Source organism: Varanus komodoensis, unplaced genomic scaffold (genome assembly GCF_004798865.1).
Source record: "Varanus komodoensis strain SLA01 unplaced genomic scaffold, ASM479886v1 scaffold1, whole genome shotgun sequence".
Classification (NCBI taxonomy): Eukaryota; Metazoa; Chordata; class Lepidosauria; order Squamata; family Varanidae; genus Varanus; species Varanus komodoensis.
This window is the reverse complement of record NW_025335268.1, coordinates 83,023,397-83,046,939: the sequence shown is the minus strand read 5'-3', so window position 1 is coordinate 83,046,939 and position 23,543 is coordinate 83,023,397. Positions and strand designations below refer to the sequence as shown.

The window sequence follows — 23,543 nt, the reverse complement described above, 5'->3', positions numbered from 1 at the left end:
ACGAATGTAACCCATGTCTTACTGCCCCTCTCTCCTGCCCTCTCCAAGGATAAGAAAACAGGACCTGAGAGTAATTTTTCTGGGCAAAGAAAACAAACAAGAGAAATCACAGAATATAAACACATTTAGCTCCTAATTAGATTTGGTAATTTAGTCAAATACATTATTAATATACCCCACAGTTTCAATTTACCCATCTGCAAAGTAGCTAATAATGGCATGCACTCATGGGCTAGCACAACTTTATAAATCAGGTTTGCGCTTTGCTTTTCTCTGTGCCTCAAAGTTTGTCCAAGACCTAAATAAATAAATAGGTGAATCTGAAAATGAAACTGCAGCACTATATGCTAACAAATTTTCCTCTGTTCTTTCTGAAATCAGTTCTATTCCTCAGTGGCATTATTTAACACAGATCTCATAGAATCATATCATAGTAGAGTTGGAAAGGGCCAGAAGGCCAATGGGTCCAGTCCCTCTGGTGCAGGACACCAAATTACACCATCCCATTCAGATGACTGTCCAGATGTTTTTTTAATGTCTCCAGTGACAGTGAGCCCACAACTTCCCCTGCTAATAGGTTCCCTTGGTGTACTGCTCTGTAAGTCATAGAATCATGGAGTCATAGAATAGCAGAATTGGAAGGAGACTTGAAGGCCACTGTTGCCATATCTGCTGTTGACGGACACAAATTTACACCATCCCACTGATAGCTGTCCAGTTTCTTTTTTAATGCCTCCAGTGTTGGAGAACTCAAACCTTTCTAGGCAACTGGTTCCACCATCATATTGCTCCAACGGTGAGAAAACTTTCCCTGGTATCTAGCCACAACTTGAATTGGTTAATCTGTGCTCTACACTCTGGTATCAGAGAGAAGAGATCAACCTTTGTAGTACTTATAGAGGGATATCAATCATGTCCCCAATCAGTCTTCTCTCCCCAAGGCTGAACAGGCCCTGTTCTTTTGGTATCTCCTCATGGGGCAATGTCTCCAAATCCTGGAAAGTATATAAAAGTATGCAGCAACAAATGCAACTGTATTTATTTTTCACTGTGCTAATAGACTTTTGTCATTCTACCTAGGTAAAATGATCCATAAAAATACAATTACTTCTTTGTAAAATGCTAAGGAGAAGTACGCAATGCCTAGACCATCCTTCCAGCTAGACACTTTTGCTCTAGATTTCCAACACCTAGGACCATTGACCATGGTTCTAAGCTTGATGTAGTCCAAAACTTTTTGAAGGTGTTAAGTTGTGGAAGACAAGTGTTTTCATCTCCACTTTTTACATGGGAAAATACACATACAACTCATTCTTGGAAAGGAGCGTAGAATGCATCGGTTTTCTGAGTTAAGTTGCCAGATGTCATCTACATACTGCTGCTATGGAGCATTTTCCCTACATGATGGTGTGGACAACGGGGGTCTAGGTACTGGAAGAATTTTGGTATGTTGCTGTATATGTGGTGAGTTGGACAGGGAGCGGATAAATTCTCTCCTGGAGACAGCATCTTGAAAACTGGTTGTTGGGTTCAGTGTCAACGATATACTTGGTCTCTACTTCACAGCCAGGATCTGATCAGCAGTAGTCTGGAATGGTCTGAGGCTGTGAAATGTCAAGACCAGGGTAAGCTTATCTTTTCAGTGTGCTCAGGGGAAAGGAGCAGAGTTATCGTTCCTCTACAGCTGCAGAGATGGAAGCTAGCAGCCTTCTCTGTGAATCTAAAAGGAGACGTGAGGGATGGGTTGCAGGGGTACACTCAGGTTGCAGTTTCAACTTGAGTGAAAGGAAACAGTCAGGTGGGATAGGGGTCTCATAGATCAGCTAGCTCCCATGTCAATTAATGGCTATCAGAACAACCATACCTTTGTTTTTAAAGTCAGTACACAGCCTCTAAGACGTTTGCTAGCAACATCTCATTTTGTCTGTCTGCATCTTTGCTATGAGGATTTAGCACCCTCTGAGCCTAAAGGGAGAATCTGCACATGAACTGTACCATTTTGGATTTCTTCCCTTTGCATGTTTATTATCAAGAACCTGCCATGAAAAGGACTGTTGTACTTTTCATAGACTGTGGATGTGTGTGAGCTATACTATGTTCATTAAGGGCACCCAAAGCCAAGCTAGCTTGGAGTAAATCCTGACCCCTGGACATCTGTATGCTTGGACTCATGTGGCATGAAGATTTCAATGTAAAGAATTTTGAACACTGGGATTTCTCTGTGTGCACAATTACTTTGGTCCTGGTTCTAATGAATGAATTATTCCCAAATACTGATGAGAGGCGGGTAATTATTCAGAGGTGACACAGTACCCTTAAATTCCAACTCAAGTAGCAAGGTTGCCCGAAATCTTTTCTAGGGCATACATGGTCATTCAGGACCTCCTCTAGAAACCCTTTCTTGTTTCAGGAACAAGGTTTAGCTACTTTACCTGTCTGAGTTGCTCAAACTCACAACCAAATGATTCAGTGGCAAAATTGACTCCAATCTATGTGGAAGCAGGGCTTTTTTTGTCATCGAACGCACCGGAATGGCGTTCCGGCACCTTTTCTTCCAGTGGATTTTACGAAGTGATTTTGAATCGTAGCAGATCAGCAGCAAACATCATTAACACAGTGCCTGCAGGCTGCTTTTGTGTCTGCTATCTGATCGTGAGATAGAGAGGGCGCTGCTCCCGGCTTGGGACGGGACACTGTGTGTATGGTCATGCGCTTACTGCCGGCGACGTGAGTTCCGGCACCTTTTTTTTTTTTTTAAACAAAAAAAGCACTGTGTGGAGGTATACAGCTAAGCTAGGCCTACTTCTAGGTTCCCTTTGCATATTGAAGGGGTGTCTAGGAGTGGCTCCAATCTTTCCCTTATTGCAAGAACAACTGAGACTGGTTATGCCCCTTTCCTTGGTATGTTATATTGGAAAATATGGTTCCTAAGAGACATTGCAGAGACAACTCTACAGTGAGCAAATGGCAATTCCACATCCGGACAAATGGAGGAGCTATGGTGAAGTGTGGGAACCTTGGACTAGATCACTGATTCTCTCAGAAGTTCTTCTTTAACAAATCTACCATACTGGGTCACAGCATCTGGCACAACAGACCCACAAACACCGTGGCTTTTTATGTTATGTAAACCTGTCCACTGAGTCCTGACAAAACAAGATGATTTCTCAGAACTCTTTTACAGCTTTCTGTTCAAAAAGGAAAAGGAATAAATCCGTGTTGCTACCTATATCAGCAAAAATACCTATTCCTATGAGCCTATGCTAATCCATTTCAACTGCAAGAAAAGGTTAAATACTGAACAGGCCTGAAGTACAGTTTTACAGGGGAAAACATACGGAAAAGGATAGCCAGGAAAGGTTAAATCAGCTCATTCTGAATATACTGAGTTAAGTTTAAATTACTTGGTGAAAATATTTCTCTGAATGACTGCAAAATTCCAGCAGAGATACAACCCATTAACCTTTGGAAACTCCCTTTCAACCTATTCCGGTGCAGATCTCTGCCTTCACCTAATAAGAAAACACCGCCTTCTGACGACTTTGCTAGTAACTCCTCCAACTCATCACTAAAGCAGCCTTTTATTATAGCAGAACTCTTGAACAGATTCTTGGTCCAGTCACATTTAATGAGGACATATTGCACAAAGGAAGTACAAAAAAGCAAACAGTCTGCACCGAGAGTACTTCAACTATGGTTTTCTTCTAACATTCATACTCCTACTAAAGAGTTTGAACTTGTCGCAGCAAGCCATGTCCCCCGCTCCTGCAAATGCACAGACCATTCACATACAAGAAAATTGTGCAAAACCCTAACCCTAACCCCCACCCCAAGCTGTCATTATGAGCTCCTGCACCTTAACATTTACCATTTCACTCCTGCTTCTTCCCTAAGTTTCTGAAGCCTTATAAACATGATTTCACACTGAGTTCTAGTTATACAAACCAATTTGTTAGGGATCTCTGAATATCTCTTAGATTCAAAGGCTTATTTCATCCCTTTACTTTTGGCAGGTAGTGAAACATTTGCAAGCACAAAAAGGGGAAAAGTAACATGCAGGATTCTATAGTTACATTAATTGCAAGCACATTTAAAAGGGAAAAAATACCCAGTATTCTCAACAAAACCTAAGCAAGTTTATTTAGGTTTTTACTTATTTCTCAAACTAAGCAAGTTGAGAAATATGAATGTGTTTTCCTCCCAAACAAATCTTTTAATGTTATTTCAAGTACCTGCAATAATGTGAGAAGCATTATGTAGGCACATAAAAAACCTAATGCTTGAATCCATACATTGTTGAAGTGTCCAACATTATCATTTATTATTAAAGATACTAAAGGAAGGGAAAGAATGAAGATTCACTTCACGGCTACTTAGCATGATTTGACGTGAGCCCAGCATACCCAGATACAAGGTCATGGGATATCACCATGTGATGTTACCGAGGAAATGAAGTTAACCCAGTTCCATTGTATGAATATCTACAAAAAGTTTAATCCCTTATTCATTTTTGTGGATATTCTCTCAGGGGGCCAGTCCCCAATCTGTGGGACCAATGGAAGCCCTACACAGACAGATGCCTGCAAAGCATGCAGCCTCTACAGACAAGGAGAAAAGAAGAAATGAATGCATGAGCTGGACATCATACCCATTCTCACTGCACTCAACTTGCAGAGGGTGATTGTGTGCTGCAGAGCATCTCCTCTGTCCTCACAGTTCCAAATTTCAGGGAGAGGCTTCACGGTTTCTCTGCACATTGGAAGGGCAATGGAAGAGAGGCAGAGATTACATAAATAGTCTGCAAGCACCTGAATAAGGCAATATTTCCCCTTGTATGTCTTACAACAAGGAAGAGTTGTCCATCCCTCTTAGATCCATGTTATTTCCCATTTCAGGGTCTTTAGTGCTGCCTCCCAACTGAAACACTGCCAGGGCAATTAGGAAACATTTGATACTAACAGATGCAGTGGGCTCTTACAGGCTCTGCGACAGCTCCTCCATGACGCATCTAATTTGTAAATTTCAGGCGGAATGGCTGCTGTTTATATTCTCCACTTTTTTTTTTTTTTTTTTGAATAGGTCATTGCAAGTTCCTGCATATCACAAAAATGGAGAATGACAGTAGAACAGTATCTTTTTAAAAAGTAAAGGAACAACATTTTAACTTCCACTACAAGTGCCCTTGTGACTAAGGCAGATTTGTCTGCAGTGATCTATGTACCAGCATCCCCCAACTTGGTGCCTTCCCTGTTTTGCACTCCAATTCCCATTATATCAAGCATAGCTGTTAAAGGGAGTTGTAGTCCAAGACAGAAGGAGGGTTCCAGGCTGCTCTGTACATTGCAGTAACATCATATGCAGACTCCATGAAGAGACCAGATACAAAAATAAGAACAAATATGGATCTAAAAAAATATAAAACAGCACAGCAGGCTTGTCTGTCTAAAAAATGCAGTGTGATTTGGGCAAAATAGTAACTGAAGTGTCTAAAAGTATTTTCCACTCAGAAATGAGAGGTGATTGTCATCCAAAATTTGCCAGCAGAATACCCTTAAATTTGCATTTGAAAATGGCAGCCATACACAGATTTGCAAGTAAGTATAATTTTCTCTTTAAAGGTTGACACATTGCATGACTGCAGTGAAAAGTAAATTCCTTGCTAGGCATAATTAGGGGAAAAATTGAAATTAAAACTGCCAATTTCATACTACCCTTAGACAAATCTAGCACAGTGGAATGCCATGTTCTATTCCAATTGCCACACCTAAATAAGGATATTGAAGGGATGGAAAAAGTGCAGAAATTGACAATTAAAATGATCAATGCTTTGCAGCATCTCTTCTATGAGGAAAGGTCACAACACCTGGGGCAGTTTAGCTTAGAAAAAGGATGAATAAGGCAATATGTGGCGTGGTGGTTAACAATGCATCACTGGGACTCAACTGATCTGGGTTCTAGTCCCCACTCAGTCATGGAGCTAACTTGGGTGATTTTTGGCCGGTCACAGACTGTCAGCCCAGCCTACCTCACAGGGTTGTTTTGTGAGGATAAGAGATGATGAAAAGAATGGTATAAGCTGCCTTGGGTTCCCTGAAAGGAAATGTAAATTTGAAAGTACTTTTGGAAAAAGAGTCTATTTGTTTCCATATATACCAGCCATCAGCTTGGATTCCCTTAAATCAAGTAGCAACCTAGCTTGCTGGCAGCCTGTTCTACTTTGTATCTAAGGTGTAGATATGCAGTCTTTCACAATCTCTAAGGAACATATGCTTGCAAATGTATGTATATCATATTTACCCTTTATATTTGTAGGTGTGCACTCAGAGCAGAGGGGACACCAATGGTCCTGCAGAGGTTGTTGGGCTACAAGTCCCATCATCCCTGACCATTGACTTTAGTAACTAGGGATGATTGCAGCTGGAATTCAACAACATCTGGCATGCCACTTTTCCCTAGTCCCAGATTAAAGGAACCTAATATATGCCATGCAGAGTCCTTTCTCCAAAGTATCTTTGCACAACTCAGGCTTCTAAGTCTATGCAGTGAACATCCCTTTGCCCTTTTTAACCTATGGAAATATGAAAGAATTAAAGATCAAAAGTAAAGTCCATGACAAACTGAAAACTAATCAAGAAACAATCCACAATACTGACTTCCTACACACTTGCATGTTATGAACGTTTTAGTTGTCTCAGTCATTCAGTATTTGCCCAAATTCTTTACACAGATGGGTCCATTCTGAATGGGTTTCATTGGTTCACACTGGAAGATGGATAGAAGTTGTTTTCCAAAGAATGGCTTAAATGCCTAACTAACAGCATATGGTTTAAAAGCTGCAACGATTTTCCTGAAATAAAGCTGCAATTTTCTCCCTTTAGAAAGCACTGTGCTTCACAAAATACCTGCATTGTGTATATATACGGTACTTCAAGAGCACCAAAGATTTTGCTTGTATTTCAAAGCAACTTTTCCGCAGTGAGATGAACCAGAATGACTGCAAACCTTTTGACAGCCATACCCTGTTAAGCTGTTCTGTGAGTCGTGAAGGAGATAGTAAGTGATCACAAGTATTTTCTTCCCTTGTTTTGAAAACTGCAGTTTTCTTTCCTCAGCAAAGTGCTCTAGCCCCCACCTTTGCCCTTTGCAACAAACAGCTATTTAAAAGCCCAAATTATACAGACCATCTCTAGCACAGGTGCCAAAATTACTATTAGGCTAGTATTCTGTGCCCACATTTTAGGCAAGTTAAATTTGGTTAGCAGAAGAAACAATGTTATTTATTCTATTATTTCAGCTAAATTTCTGTTCCATCTTTCAGTACCAGTCTCCAGAATAGGCTGCACTAAATTTATATTAAAATAACATTAAATTAACTTTAAAAGAAAAACATCTTCAATACTAAAAGAAACAGCATACATAACTGGGACCTGGCAATGTTTTTAACGTGTTCTTTATGTTTATAAAGTGTTCAACCCAGAGCATGCATACCAACAAAAAGAGAATTTGTATAAGTCATTGACTGCTAGCTATCAAAGCAAAAATGACAACTTACATGCTCTTTACACGTCCACGTGCTCTCTTAATACTAGGTAAGCTAGAATAAAGGAAAGCTATGTTCTAACTACAAGGCATTTTAAGCATCTAATTCTGCATGTTAGCCTCCAAGGGAATTAAGGTCTGAGGTAAATATCCCCACTTTAATGTGAAGCATTGTATCATTTATGAACATGAAATAGTGTCTTCCCATCTATTCATTTTCTTAGTAATCACATTTTTGCAAAGAAGAACTGCAACTCTTTGCCCTACTTCTCAACTACTGATCAAACCACCACCATTCCCAGTATCATCCCAGTTGAAGCTGCATGTGCTTAATACAGAACTGCAAAAAGCCTTGATCCAAATGCTAACACAATTTACCCATGTCTGCATAGCATTGTTTCCCACACTGATTGCACAACAGACATGCAAAGCTAAGGATGATGTGATGTAGAAGCAGATGGCCTCTGAGTACCTGCTATCTGGAGGTGGCGGGGGCTCGGGGGGAGGCCATGCACACGGCCAGAACCATTAGGCAAAGTAAGGAATTCAGTACAGGTGACAGACAGTGGGTATTGTGCAGGGGTCAGAGCTGAGATCCATTCCATTCTACTGGTGGAAAGAACGGCCCACTCCTCTGGGCCCGGCCCCTCCACTCCTCGCCAGCTCTCTTCAGGTGATGTACAATACACTGCTTCTCTGTCAATACTGAAGTAAGATTCCATTGTAAGATCATTTGGCTTCTGCAGGTAGAAAGGGGGATGGGCAACATCTTGTGCTTCATCTCAGGCAGGAAAATGTAATGGGTCATCCTGAGCCAGCCAATAACTTTTACGTCCTTATGGTTGTATAATTGCCTCACATTTCATTCTGCAATCTGTCTTGAGCATCATTTCACTTATGTGCGCATGCATGTGCAAGAGAAATTTCATGCCTTCTTGAACAGGTGACCCTCTGTAATAACTCAAAGTATATTTCTCCAAATATCATAACATTCCCTTTTCCAGCCATTGTCTATTCCTTTCTTCAGTGTTCTTCCACAGGATTCAGCACATATCCATTCTGTCATAGCACACATATTGTTGTCATTATGTGTGTTGTGACAGAAGAAAGATTTGCTTCTTTTAACCTCAGTTTTGCACAACTTGCTACTTCTTATTTGTCTCATGATCCACCTTACCCCATTGCTTTGTTAATGAAACAAATTTATCAGCAGAGGATGAATATCTTTTATTAGTGTTTATCTATCAGTCTTTACTCCTTTACTGAAATCCCACTGCCTGGAAAAACAATATTATAGAAAAGTAAGAGTGTCCATGAATAATTATATCTATAAAAGATGTCTGTAACTTCTAATTTAATAAAACCCAGAGTGTAATAAATCAGAATGAAGGGCTTTTATGCACTGTTAAGAGACTATTGGGATATCAATTTTAGCAACTAGGTGAATAAAAAGGATGCTACATTTTAAGATGGCAGCAGGCTGATTAAATGAATGTTATCCACCTGTAAAGTCTGTGTCCCAGGTGGATTTTGCAAGCAGTGTGCTGAACAGAGCAATCCATTGCCCAGCACAGACTCATGACAACTGCAGGGTATTCATATTCTGTGATACTTTGTTAGCATGGTGGAAGCCAAAAAGCTTGATGCTAAAAGTTCAACTCCAGTTCAAGATTTATGGTCCAGCTATACTTTCTTAGAAAAGCAGTGAAAGGGAGGGAGTTCTACCTGACTCCACTCTGTTCAATAATTCCTGACTTTTTAATGTTATTGATTTCAATTCTGTATCATCATCATCACTGCCGTCATCATCGTCATCATATCTGATGTTGTTCGTTGAATTTTGTCAGCTGCTTTTGAGCTAGCTAACTTGGCACAGAAGTGGTACTATAAATTAATTAAAAGGTAAGTGAAATGCAGAAGAATTGGACTGAAATACCATGGAAAACCCAGACTTAAGCGCCTTTAAAGCAGTACTTTTTCACTGTGAGGAATAGCAGTGCTGACCATGACAGCCCTTGTCGAAAGTTCTGTTCCTAAGAAATTCTGTGCCTGATACGTAGAGTGGTAAGTCAAGTCCCAACAATAATTCACAGAGACATTCAAAGACATCTTCTGGGTCTTCCATGAGATGACAGTAATATGACAGAAAAAAAATTTAGATGTGTATTAACACATCATTACGAAAAATAAAACATTAAAAATTGCAGTATGTGTGACTCCAGAGGATCCTGCTCCTGTTCCTTTTTTGTTATTTCCCAAACCAATCAAAGTGCATTAAAACCCCCCACCAGACTCTTGAGTGAGACCAACTGCAAAGGAGCTGGGTCATAAGCAGCAGGATGAATAATGTGTACCGACAATCTGTCTGGCTTTCCTGAGGAACCAAAGTGAACCTGACTGTACAAAACAGCATATTGAAAGATGCTGCCCTATGCTGCTGGCAGAATATGTCGTATTTTCTTTACCACGTCTCCATTCTGTTCAAAGGTGATACAGTGAGTGGGTTCACACAGCATGAAAAGCCATGGAGGATTACAAGGATTCATGCAGCATAGTTTGTTAACCACTCCGGCTGGATTCAGAGAATACCACAAGCTTATAAACCACCATGACTTATTTTGTTGAGTGACTGAGTTTGCATTACAAATCAAGCTACCTGCTTCCCTTGGGGTGACTTATAAATCACCCCAAATACTTGGGGCTTGTCTGGGATTTAGGAAACCTATCATGGCATAGCATGTCGTCTGAACTCAGCTGTGGTTAAGCTGGAAAATAGAAGAATCCCTTGGAAAGAAGAGCAAAAATGGTTGCTGCTCTGTCCAAGGGATTCTGGCTGCTTGCACCCCCTTTGAAAAAGAGGAGGGATGTAGTGGGGAAAGGGCTTGCTTGGCTTTGCTTCCTTAAGAAAGGACAAAGCTGAGCAGACCCATCCTGCCTGCCCAGCCCCTCAACTTGCCAAGTTGTCACCAGGTGTGGGGGATAAGAAAGGTGACCCATACCTGAATGCTGGGGGGGGGGGGGTGACATAAGATTCTTTTCTTCTTCAGTTGCACTGATGGTCGTTGACATTCAGAACAGCAACATTATACATCTTTGCAAAAATTAAGTCAATGGGAGGAAGAAGTTGTAGGGGATACTTACAGACCCCTCACAGCGGTAATAGAGTTGCACTATTTTGAAGGGAAGGAGATTCCATGACTTGCTTCACAGGTATAACTGTGTATATCTCTCTTCTACACAGAGGTATGCAAAACACACATCTGAGGAGGCACACTGTGCAAAACGCAGATCATGCACTTTCCTAGGCAAAAGCGGGGCAACTGGTTCAAGAACCCTGACAAAGTTCAGTTTACCAGCAATGTGTGTGGCAAGAAAATGACTGATTAGTACACTGGACTGGAAGAGTATTCTCAGCAAAGACAGAGGCATGAAATACCAAGGTAAAGATTAACATTTTACCAAATAAGGAATACTATGGAAATGGTGAAGTGATTTATGGAGGCTGGTGAGGCTTGGAGTCAGTTAGGACCAAGGCTTTCCTTCTCCTTATGCATAGTGCACATCACAGTTGTAGTGGCATGCACATACAAGCGTGTTTCTACACTTTCTAACAATCACCCGTTTGCCAAATACAAGCCCTTCACTGGCACTTCCTCCTTTAATGTATTTTTCAAAAGCCTTAATCTCCCACTCCTCAATGGTACCTTATCCTGTCAACTCTTGCCTAAATCTCATGCTAGATCTGACATTTATCCCTTCTTTGTTTACATTTTAATAAGCTAGGGACTCTGAGACCAAGCTATAACATCCTTCTGGGATTCTCAAATCCATCAAAAGATTATGAGGGAATTCCTCCTTATAGTGAAGATTCAGAGCTACTGCATGTGCTTGAACTTAGTATGTAGCCAATCTGATATCATGTAACACCATTTCCTATATTGCACTGCTTCATTACAGTTCATGAAACTATACCTGCTAAGTACTTGGAGCATGCCATACTGAATATCAGTTTCCATATTTTTCAAAGATTAAGACTCTCCTCTCAAACAAATACAGGAACAAGTACACTTTTTTTTTTTTACTTTTTTACTGTGCACTCTTTCTCAAAGCCTCTCGGCACAATAAATTACCTCCATATTGAGGTTTGTGTAATGCAAGAACATGTTTAAGACATGAGCTAGTATCAGGAATTCAGAAATTTAAAAAGTGATACAAGAAAATTCAGAGTAAACTGTTTTGACTGGAATTATTCTTGGAGTTGTACATCACAAATTGGTCTTTCCCCATTTCCTCCAAGCAGATCAGTACAAAATGCTTCTAAATAAAGACTTTATTATGTTAAAACTGGCCATCTAGTCTGACTTGGAGATACAAAATACGATTATCACAGTAGTCATTAGCAAAAGATACCAGTGAAGTTAGAATACTAGCCATTAGGGGGAAGTAGCTTAATGATAAGAATTGGATTCCAAACTCAATACTTGTTCTTCCTTCCCAACCCAAAGGAGTTGACTTCATTCAGCATGGCTCATGCTGCTTGAGGGACAATCAACCAGTCTGCCCATATGATACCACATAATCAGACTGAAGATGAAACTCAACTACTATGTCCACCTAATGAGAAGGAAGGACTCACTGGAGAAGAACCCGATTGAAGACAAAAGGAGAAGGGGATGGCAGAGGTTGAGGTGGCTAGATGGGGTCACTGGGGTGGTGGGTGTGGGCTTGGGTGGACTCTGAGAGATGGTGGAGGACAGGAGAACCTGGAGGCATGTTGTCCATGTGGTCGTGAGGGATTGGACACAACTTAGCGAGTAAACAAAATCATCATCATCATCATCATCATCATCATCATCATCATCATCATCATCAGACTAACCATCTAGCTCCTTTTGTTCAGCAGGCCCAGCCATGGTCTGATACTAACTAGCCTCCTGGCTTGTCACTGGGACTGCTGGCCTTGGCATTTCAGCCAAGAATTTCGTTCTTCACTCTTTCCCCCCAGTTTGAAGTCAGACGCGTAGGCAACACACCCTCAGAGCACTTCAGATCCACACAGAGCCATGTAGCTGGCTCAGAGGTTGGCCCTAGGCCGGTCACTGTTCCCTAGCTTAACCACAGGGATTTCATGAGAATCAAAGGGGGATGACAGGCATGATAGTCATGGGGAACAGATATGGACATCTGAAAAAAAAAACCAAAACACAAAGCAGATCTGAATACTTTCCTCAAGGAAGTCAGAGGGATGGCAAATAGGGAAGAGGCCATCTTGTTGGCTGCCATCATCTATGCAACAGACTCCTCAAAGAAGCTTGCTTGGTGCCAACTCTGCTCTAAGTTTGGCCCCAGGCAAACATTTCTCTTCTCCATCCATTTTAACAATTAAAATTTTAAGGGATTGATAATGTTAAGGGATTGAGCGGATTATTTAATGGTTGACCGTCTCAGCAAGACTTATTTTAGAATTACCATGGTTAAATTACTATTATTGTTTTTGTTATTGATACTTATACTAATGGGTTTAGTGTTTATTGATTTTAGAAATTTGAAATGGTTAAATTTTTGTATTTTGGCTTTTTTATTGATGCACACCACCCAGAGTACCTCTTGGGCAAATAAATAAACAAATCCTTAGCGATACGGGACACCAGGATACAAAGTTAAATATCGAAGCCTACCATGCTAGGGGCCCATTTGAGAAACCAGACCTGTTGCAAAGGGAGGGCAGAATTTGCTCCTTGAAGTGTGACTTTTCTTCTCAATATCATTATTTGTATATAGCACCCTGCACTTATATGGAAAACTCAGCTAGCTGAAGAAGTGGGATCCAAGAGGTAACTGGGGAACTGACTGTTCAAGGAAGCTAGCATGATGCTTTTGACTGTAACTTGGCTGTAGAAGGGTACTTCATGATAGTTAAGGGCAACACTTTGTAGCTGTGAGGCACAGCTTCCTGGAATTGTGAGTGGTACCACAAAATACAAGCAGGGCCAATACTGTATTTAGTGCAGAAGTATTCTGCTGATCATAGGAAACTCCCAGGGTGTTTGGACAACTTCACTGAACTGGAAGCTGCCAGAGCACAGCAGTGGGTGATTCATGGAGTATGAAGCTCGCTCTGGGGATGCAAAGCTCAAGTTCTTTCTGGGTATACAAGATAGTATATAAGCAAGGAGGACATATCACGGCTTGGAAATATGGCTTTGGCTCCAGAATGAAGAATAATGCAGAAGGTCAGAATATATATCCAGAGTTCCTGCACACATGAGAGCAATTCCTAGTAATTCCATTAAGATTCATAGGACCTGAACCTTTAATACAATGCATTCATGCACCTACATCCTACCATGCCATTTTTAACGAGGTCAGGTGCTTTCAAGAATACAAATATATGAATAGGTCAGTGTGAGGAAGGAAGTTTCTAAGACATAAAAACCTATATGGACATCACTGCAGAAGTTTTGGTGAGAATCATTCTGATTACATTATATGAAGCGTGTAGATAGCTATGTTGCAAAGAAGATGTTTATTTCTGTGCCATTGTCTTGTCACCATGAAGCATATTTATTTTTACAAACAGTTGCTTTTGGTTACCATAACCCGAGGATGTGTACAAGGTGCTTGGATGAATTTAGTCAACAAATTTACCTCAACTTTTGCCCTTTGTGGCTTAATAAAAGTTAGCAAGAAGAGGATATCTGTTCTGAAGATTGTAAATGCCTTGTGGGGAGACAGAGACAGAGGGGGGTGAGGTCCAACTTTTTAAAAGAAACCATAATTCAACTGCTCCTGAAGAAATTTAGCTTAGATCCAGATGATGTCAACACCTTGCCCAATGGCTCACATTCTTTTCCAGGCAAACTGATCAAGAATGCTTGCCAGTACAACCCCAAAGAACTCTTTGAGGAATATGATTCTTTAGATCTATTTTAATCAGGTTCCTGTGAACACAAATGAGTTGATGCCAAAGAACTATTGTAGGGAGCTACTTTGGCTCCAATACACGCTTCCTTTCACATCAAAACTGTTGAGTAGTGAACATGTAGCTCAGCCTTAATTTTTATACTACTCTTATATGGATATCAAATAAATTGCCCTATCACACCAAAAGATATCCTTGTTGCCTTCTACTGTACTAAATTCACCAAATTTATCCATCAAATCACTGTGCTTTTTTTCTCCAGAGAAACATGCGATGGTCATAATAAGAAGGAGGAAACGAAATGATAACTCCTGATTTCTGACCTGCAACAGATCCATACTTTAGTTTAACAAGTTTAGAGCAGGGACAAGTATAAAAATGGTCATAGATTTTCTGTATAATTCACTGTGAGTCAGTCATCATTCACTGTGACCTGGTTCACACATAACACTAACTCAAAGCTTATTTAACCCACAATTAACCCATGATTTCTTGCCCTACTCCAGGTTTGTCTGGCAAATGACTAAACAAATTGTGGTTTGTTTTTTATTTTCATTCTCTGGGTTTTGAGTGTCCATTCTTCTTCACCCATTCCTTCCTTATATTCCAAAAGTCTTTGCAATTGCTGTACTATTGGCATGGAGAGCTGCTGGGTTTTATTTTATTAATCCTCCACCCTGCCACCTCTGTAGCCTGCCAAAACCACCAACAAACAATTAGGGTTCTGGTTCACATGTAAAGACAACCTATGGTTTAAACAACCCAAAGTTCACAACCCAACAAATACTCATAGGTTCTTTTTCTGGAAAGTTTATAGTTAATGAAGCATGGTTTGTTCACACAGCTTAGTTTGTTCAACATGATAACCCATAATTCAACAGTCACAGGTTGGTGTTTTGTTTGAACTTAGCCCATAAACCTACAGAAACTGGATGCAGCATTTTAGTGTAAGAACCAAATTATGAATCTTCCCTATTTATATTATAACTGGAATTTGCCCACTGAATGTGAAGCAATAAAAACTACTACTCACTGGGAAATGAAATACAAGCAATAAATCTGATTGATTGCCACCGTACTTGAAAATCACATCTCTGATTTTCAAAACATTTTATCAAAGGAAGAAAATTGTCTTTTCAAGGCTACTGAACAACCTGGTTAGACAGAAAGAATGGGCGCTGTTTAATACAAGATTTAAAAGCCTGTCAGGTGCAGTTAATATAATCAACAACATGTTCAAAGCAGCATTGATCAACATAAGCCTGCCTGTTATTTAAATTAATCACCAGAAATTACACTGCAAGGGCTGCTTTCCTTTTTCTTGGATCAAATCAAATACAAGCAACCATGTTTGTTACAAAAGCAGTGCATCATAGGTGTCAGCATATTACATCAGAATACTCTCATGGCTATTTGAAATCAGAGTTATATGCTTCCAGTTTGTATACCATAGTGAGCCATAGTTACTTTGCTCTCTTTATACACAAATATTTGGGATGATACATTTCTGGGCTGATTCCCTGCACTGAATACTACACCAAGCAACCTGGTGCCACTGGACATTTAAGATTATAGCTCCCATAAAAAAGTTACACCATGGTTGATCAACAGTTTTACAGAATTTGTATCACATTACTTACCCCCAACCTGCAAAGAGAGAGGTAGGACATGAATGCATGACATGCAACCCTGGCTTAATTCCCTTTCAGGTGCTCATCCAAGTCATATGACATTAACTCATATTCTCCACGTATAAATGACCTGTGTAATTGAACATATCTTGGGAATAAATGTACAAACAAAAAAGAAAGGAGAACTTTGGCAAAAGAAAACTAATGAGAACAATCTTCACATGAAAGAGAGTGAAAAGTTGTAGGAGCGGGACAGTGGCTGCTTCTGTTCCCCAGCTGTTGCTACTGTATTGCTCTGCCTTTTTATTGGAAACCAGCATGAAAAGTGTGCCAGCATTGATCTTGTTTATTTTGTTCTTTGTGCTGCCACAAAGGACCAATTCACACACTCGTTTCATGTGATGATGAAATCTCTATTAATATGGTCCTGTCCATATGTTGTGTGATTACCAGAAAGGGAATTAGTGCATATTTGAGGAAGACGTAACTCCAGATCAGATCAACATACCAATTATGTATCTTCATAATTAAACACATCAACACTGCTTCAATATGGGTTCAACAAGAAGCATAACACAAGATTCTACCAGATAAAATAAATATATAAATACAGGTTGACCCAAAGTGTAGCAATACAAAGACTTAATCTTAACTTAATCTTTTATCTAAGAAAACAAATACATGGATCAAAAGTTAAGTCTTTATACAAGTAGACAAAAGATGACAAGGGTAATTTTCGACAAAACATGCTTCACTACACCCATATACAATTATGAATCACATGGAGAGAAGGAAAAAAAATTTCCCTTTGCGTTCTTAAACTCAAGATTGTCCAATAAAATTGCAAATAGGCTTAGAAGTCATAAAAATTGTTTCATAACTTTCTGGGGTTGATAAAAACAATTAAAAAACAGTTTTTAATTTAAATTGGATGTTTTTATTTAAATTGGATGTTTTTAAATAAAATGCTTTTTGAGGAAAAAAAATATCTAAATATAGCTTTCTATTTAAGATCCAAAGGTAATATATCATGAAATAGGGATTAGTTTTTAATTATGTAGCAAGAGGCTGTATGCTCATGCAATGTTTAAATGTTCTGGTAAATGCGTTCCATTAATCCATTCACAAAGGCATGCTCTTCCAAAGGTTTCTGTAACATTATTGGGCAATTTTTCTATCCAGAAGATATTATCACAGATGCTTGGTTTTACAGATCTCAAAACTGTAAATTTGTGTCTGCAGAAATCACATGTTCACAGCAAAACTGCTATAAACATACAGAGTTGAAAAAAAATACTTTAATCTCATTGTTCCTTTGCAAATCTGTGGACACAATCAATGCCTTACCTCTTAAGTGCTAAGTTTCAAACAACTGAATGAAACTGTTTAGAGAACAACTATGGATGTTCTGATTTTTATAGTGGTTTTTATGTATCTGATTATTGGTTGCTGTGGTTTACATGTTATATTGTAATGTATCACTACTATCGTTTGGCTGTTAAAATTGTTGTCAATTATATTTGAATTTTTATGAGTATTGTGGCAGTGTTATTAATATTACATGTTATTGATATACATGGCATTCTCTGTTTTAAATTATTGTACACCATTTTGAGAGTTTTTACTATAAAATGGCATTTAAAACCTTGTTTGTTATACTATGCCCCCAGATACCAAATACCTCAATAGCGTATTGTTCTGGGCACAGTGCTACATCAGCTGTTGGAAAACAAATTAATTATTTGCTGCTACACTGTATTTGTTTTCTGCCTCTGTTTTGTTGCCAGAATTATCTAATTTTCCTGCTCTACAACAGTCTGTTCCAAACCTGGCTACTGAAAACATTTTGCCAGTACAACTTGCCAGACACTGGTGAGGCATGAAATGTCTGGAAACCAACCAACGACAGAGAATTAGAGGGAGCTCTAGAAACAGAGGTGGGTTACACAGCAGCATGAAAACTGCATGTTAAAAAGGAAAATAACTTCCATGAAGCCAGACAGGAGGTGTCTGTTCTCCTGCCCCTGCCCAAAAAAAGAAATAAAGCAATCTTTATTATATAATCATTGAACTTTATGCAACAAAGAAGAGCCCATTGTTACTTTGTATATTAAGAGTGCACTATAAAAATGGCTTGAGTGGAAAATGTTTAGAGTACAATCATTAAAACGAAAAAAGAACCAAATCAGGCAGAGGCTGATATAGAAAAGTTGAAGGACACTAAATCAGTATCTTCACAGAATTTGCCACAAAAACAACACCCTTTAGTTATGTTAAATTTCTTATATACCATCTGAATATTATAAAATCTCAGGATATGTTACATAAAAAGCCAAAAATATAATTATCTGTGAAAACCATATTACAACCATAAAATAGTTAAAAGCTTCTCAGTGCCCACATTGCTACAACTAATTAAAATACATTACTGGTTTAAAGAACTGGGAGAACAGAAAGGATTTGGCCTGGCACCGAAACACATACAATGCTGCTGCCAGGCACACCTCTTTGGAAAGCAAGTTCTAAAATTGGGGCGCTATCACAGAGAAGGTGCGCCTTATCATAACCGTCCTCCTCACCTGTCTCAAGGAGGGGGACCTCCACTGATGATCTTAGGCTCTGGGCAGTCTTTCAGGAAAGGAGATGTCCCCTTAGATAACCAAGCCCTAAACCATTTAGGGCTTTATAAGCTATTGTTAATACCTTGAACATTATTAAGACACATTAGCCCTACTGAGGTTTCTGTACCTAAACAGAACAAACACAAAAGGAAAGAGAGCCCTCCAGTTCCAAATGCCTGCTCCAGTTCTGTTGCAATCCATTCATAGAAAGGGACTTTCTGAAGAAAGTCTTGACATCCATGGAACCTCTTCATACAGGCTAGAAAGTTGAAATATTCATGTTCTTTGAGATGTGTCTATGTTGACTCTTTATAGCAAATCAAACAGGTTATTATCGGTTCCACAAGGCTGAGCAAGATTGAAAATATACTGGTGGGACCAACGTTCCCAATTCTACCCACTAGTTTGTATGTATAAATTCTGTAGTCATTAGCAATGTATGTTTGAATTTGGTTGCATTAGGTTCTCCACCCTTGATAATACAGCAATTAATTATTCTTCATTTAGTGGGTTCACCATTAAAATCAAGTGTGATCACCAGTGTGCAGGCAAAGTGAATAGTGAACTTTACTTATTTATGATTTTCTGAAAACTTTCATCAAATTGTAGCTCTGCACAGGTAATCTTTCAGCACTGAACACCCAGACCAAGAGAACAAATGAAATAATACAACAATAATTCTAGACATTCTGGAACCTGTAACAGCCTATTTAATGGTGCAGGTAGATGCATTAAAGTCTCAAAAAGGAACTGAAATACACTTTTCAAAATATTACTTTATTAACCTACCACAGATAAAAAGTTAAGTACTGAGAACCTAAAAAGAAGACAACTCAAGATAATAACTAAGTCTAAATTATATTGCCCAAAAATGTAGCTTGAACTTAATATGTATCATTCCTTAAATTGATTAGATTGAATAATAGTGAGTAGATTGGCTTTGTTTTAAAGCAAACAAACCTTTCCATAATGCCTAACAGACTGTTGCACAACCTTGAGGTTGACTGGTTGTAAGTCTCAGATGGTTATGGAAAATTTGGTCTACTTTTGATGGCTCGAGGACAGGCTCTGTCAACTTTAATCACAATGAATGAATAATATATCTGTTCCATATAAAATTGTCCAAATAAAAAAATCAAACTGTCAAAATATATGAAGATCAGAACTTAATGTTTTCCTTCACCTTTATGTTTAACTCCATCAAAATGGAAACAGTACATGGAGATCAGAAAAAGTCTGCAGCATTCAAGGAAGAACTGAAAGGTCAAAGGAACTGACTATTAACTGAACTGTACTGAAAGGTCATAGGAACTGACTGGGTAAGAAGTTGTATTTGCATACTGGTCAAAGTGGTTTATAAAGACGTCTTGGTGGCCAGCTACCAATCCAGGCACTGATCTGTTCCACACTACCACCACCACCACCATCACATTGCATTTATATTCCACCTTTGTTTCCCTGTTTACTCAAAGCAGTTTACAATCCTCTCCTCTCTATTCTATCTTCATAATGATCCTGTGAAGTAGGTTAGGCCAGTGACTGGCCCGAAGTCACCCAATGAGCCTTATGGCCATTGTTCTCTTGAGTCCCAGTCTGGCTTTTCCATTAGGAATCTCCAGATGATTCTGCAAGAACTGAATGAGAAGTCTGATTTGCCCCCTGTAATTCAATCACTCCAGAACAATCTTTGGCCAACATTAATGCAAATTCTATGGAGAACATAAAAACAGATAACCGTGCTGGTCAATAAAACATCGGAAGGGAGAAGGGGGAGAGAAATTCAAAATACTAATAAAATACTATTATTTTCCAGTATTTTGGTATTTACTAACTGTGAATTTTGGATTTTCTCTGCACACTGACCCAGCAGCACTGAGTGTTGAATGCTTTACTTCAAGGAAGCATACTAAGTATTGCAACCAAAAGCTTCAAATTCTATTCTAAATTTGAGCAAACTGATACGAAGTCAATATGTCTTCCCACCTGACTTCCTGTATGAACACAATGGATTCAATGTAAGAAAACACTTCACAGGACAGTGCCGTTCCATTGTCTCCAGTGGGATGTTATTCATTTCTTTAGTGCTATCTGTGCATGACACTTTACAAAGAACAGGTATGACAGCTCTGTACACCAAAGGGCTCCCAGTTTAAAACAGACACAGGAAAACAACACATAGGAACAAGGAAAGGGAGCCATGAGTAAGCAGGATAAAAATATTAGGTATTTTCAGTAACACATATTTTGGCTTAGTTATAATAAGTCAAACAACAATATAAACTAAGTACATTAGGTATAAACAAAGTACATCAGCGTTCAGTGAGGTTAAGTACCTTAAAAGACTAAGAAAGGTGGAGAAAAAGTGGATTGTGACTATCATCTGAATGGGACAGTAGCAATCCCAGCAAGAAAAGGAGAAGAGAATAGGGGACAGTGGGCAAGCAATGAAAGGACACGGTTGTTATCACATCGGCAGTTACCCCCATGTTCATGCAAGAACATGCAAAGCTTCATCCGTGTTGTTCATCCGTGTTGATCGTTTACATAACACATGTGTGATAGCTGGGCCTTCAGTTGCAAGCGGCTTGCCAGAATGAGTTTATTAAGTGAAATGCAGGGCAGATTAAGCAAGCTGAAAATCCCACTAAAATCAGTCACACAGTTCAGCGCTTCAATCCTATTGACTTTAATTGCATGTTTTATTGTTCTGAGTATCAGGGATTGTTCCCAGAACCATTGAACCAGATTTGTTTCATACAGATAGCAAGAACTTTCAGAAGTATGGTATATAATTATTTCACAACTAACATAAATAAATGATGCTCTCTTGAATTACATGGCAAAGTTGGGCATTTGTATGGGAAAAGAAAATAATCAGGAAGGGAAAGGAACTGGCAATTTTAAGAAGGCAGGATAGCTGAGACAAGTAACATACTATCCACCTCTGCGATCCAGCCCCCAGTAGAACCCGGAGAATTGCAGACAGCTGTAGCCTCGGGAATCGCCATGGAGCCAGCTGCTCCTGTTACTTGGCATCTGAGTCCTAGGACAAGCATGTCAGAAACAGAAGAGAAGCATGGTGTGATGCGATGGCCCGAACACAGCCTTAGCACTCATGCAAACGCGCACGCGAAAGCAGACATCCATCTGGCTTTCACTGAGAAATGCGATCAGCACCTCATCTTATTCATTTTTAGAACTATGTGTTGCAGTGATCCAAGAGTCTAGTCCCGTTCACCTACACTGACATCTTCTCTGCCCCATCCCCTATCTCAAAGCTCAATTTGAGCAACTACAAGAAGTGGAGGTGAGGAAAGAAAGTAGTAGCTGCAGTCCTTTAGAAGGTAAATAAAACTAAACAAATATATAAACAAAGCAGTGTCATATATTGAGAATGTTCCTCTAGTGCAGGGGTCCTCAAACATTTGCAACAGGGGGCCAGTGGAAAGGCGGTGGTGGCGGGTGGCGGCGGGTGCAGACCAGTGAGGCGGGGTGCCCGCAGGCACAGAGGTGGTGGCGGCGAGGTGGCAGTGGGAGCACGCACGGTGAGGCAGAGGCTTCCTCGCTTGGAGAACGTTTTCTCTGAGTGTGTCCAAAGCATCTCCAAGCGAGCGAGCAAGCTGCTGCCTCACCGCCTGTGCAGCGAGGCGGTGGCTAGCGTGCATGCGGCAAGGCACGTGCTGGCGGTGGGCACGGGGAGTCCAGAACCTCTGAGGCAGGCTGGATCTGGCCTGCGGGCTATTGTTTGAAGAAACATGCTCTAGTGGTTGAACAGTGCTGTGCTTACTCTTTAATATTCCTATGATCATACACCAACATTGCAAAAAAGTCTAAAAGGAGAGATCTGATACCCTTGCATTTGTGACATGCCTCTTATCTGTTAGAAGTGAGTGTTTCATTATTTGCTAAGCTTCAAGCATTCCAATGAAGTTTCTATTTCGATAGCTCTTTTTATCATCAGTGGTATGAGGCAGTGCAGCCTCACCTATGCAGTCCTTCTACGTCTAGGGCAATGCCTGGACAGCTGGCAAACAGGCAAGCACATGCTTAGGCTGAAATACAATTTGGGTGAGAAAGACGTCTGTATGTGTGCAAAGAGCCAAATTACATACTTGGTACAACACAGCCAGTGGAGCAAAACTCTCCCTTAAGCACATGTGGGTGGGGGTGTCTAAGCCTTCCCTCTGCCATGGGAGGGTTGGGGGGGGGTTTGTGAGAATATTGATTGATTAAATACATTTTTCACAAGCTCCTTTGTGATGTGGAATTTGATAAATAAATGAAGATGGGAACGGGTGGTACACATGCTCTCCTGGAAAGGAAGAACAAGCACACTCAGTTCCATTATGCAGGCTATTGAGCTTGATCTTTCATCTCCAGCAATTGCTGTTGCCTAGAATACCCAATTAAATCATTTTTGAGGTGCCTAATGAACAGGACAGGATTTTCTGCTGGTTGAAGTGCAGCATAGGTTCCAAAGAGATCCATCTACTTACTCTTAATACTGTTAAGCTTTCCTGCTAATTCAAGCTGTATTCTCCAACATGATTAAGTTTTAGATGACTCAAATCTGCTGTACCATTTGTCTGCATAATTCTATATGGAACTATATATGGGGTGAATTAGCAAGCAGTCCTGATGCCCCAAGAGCACCAGCATTAAAGTTTGCTCTGTAGAATCAAGATACACTGTCATTTCTTAGTAGAAGATATACATGAAACAGAACAACTAGGTCCACACAACACTATAAGCCTGCTTGTTGAACTCCAGACATTTTCTGAAGCAGAGCTTAGTTTTTGCAAGCAAGTGCACAGATAAACTAACAGCTTG

At 39.8% G+C, this 23,543-nt stretch overlaps 1 protein-coding gene across 2 annotated transcripts in view; it reads right to left on the bottom strand.

Annotated features, from left to right (window-relative positions):
• LOC123024679 (E3 SUMO-protein ligase ZBED1-like) overlaps positions 1 to 23,543 on the bottom strand; it is a 125,155-nt gene that overhangs the window by 47,651 nt on the left and 53,961 nt on the right. The gene's annotated exons all lie outside the window — the stretch shown is intronic.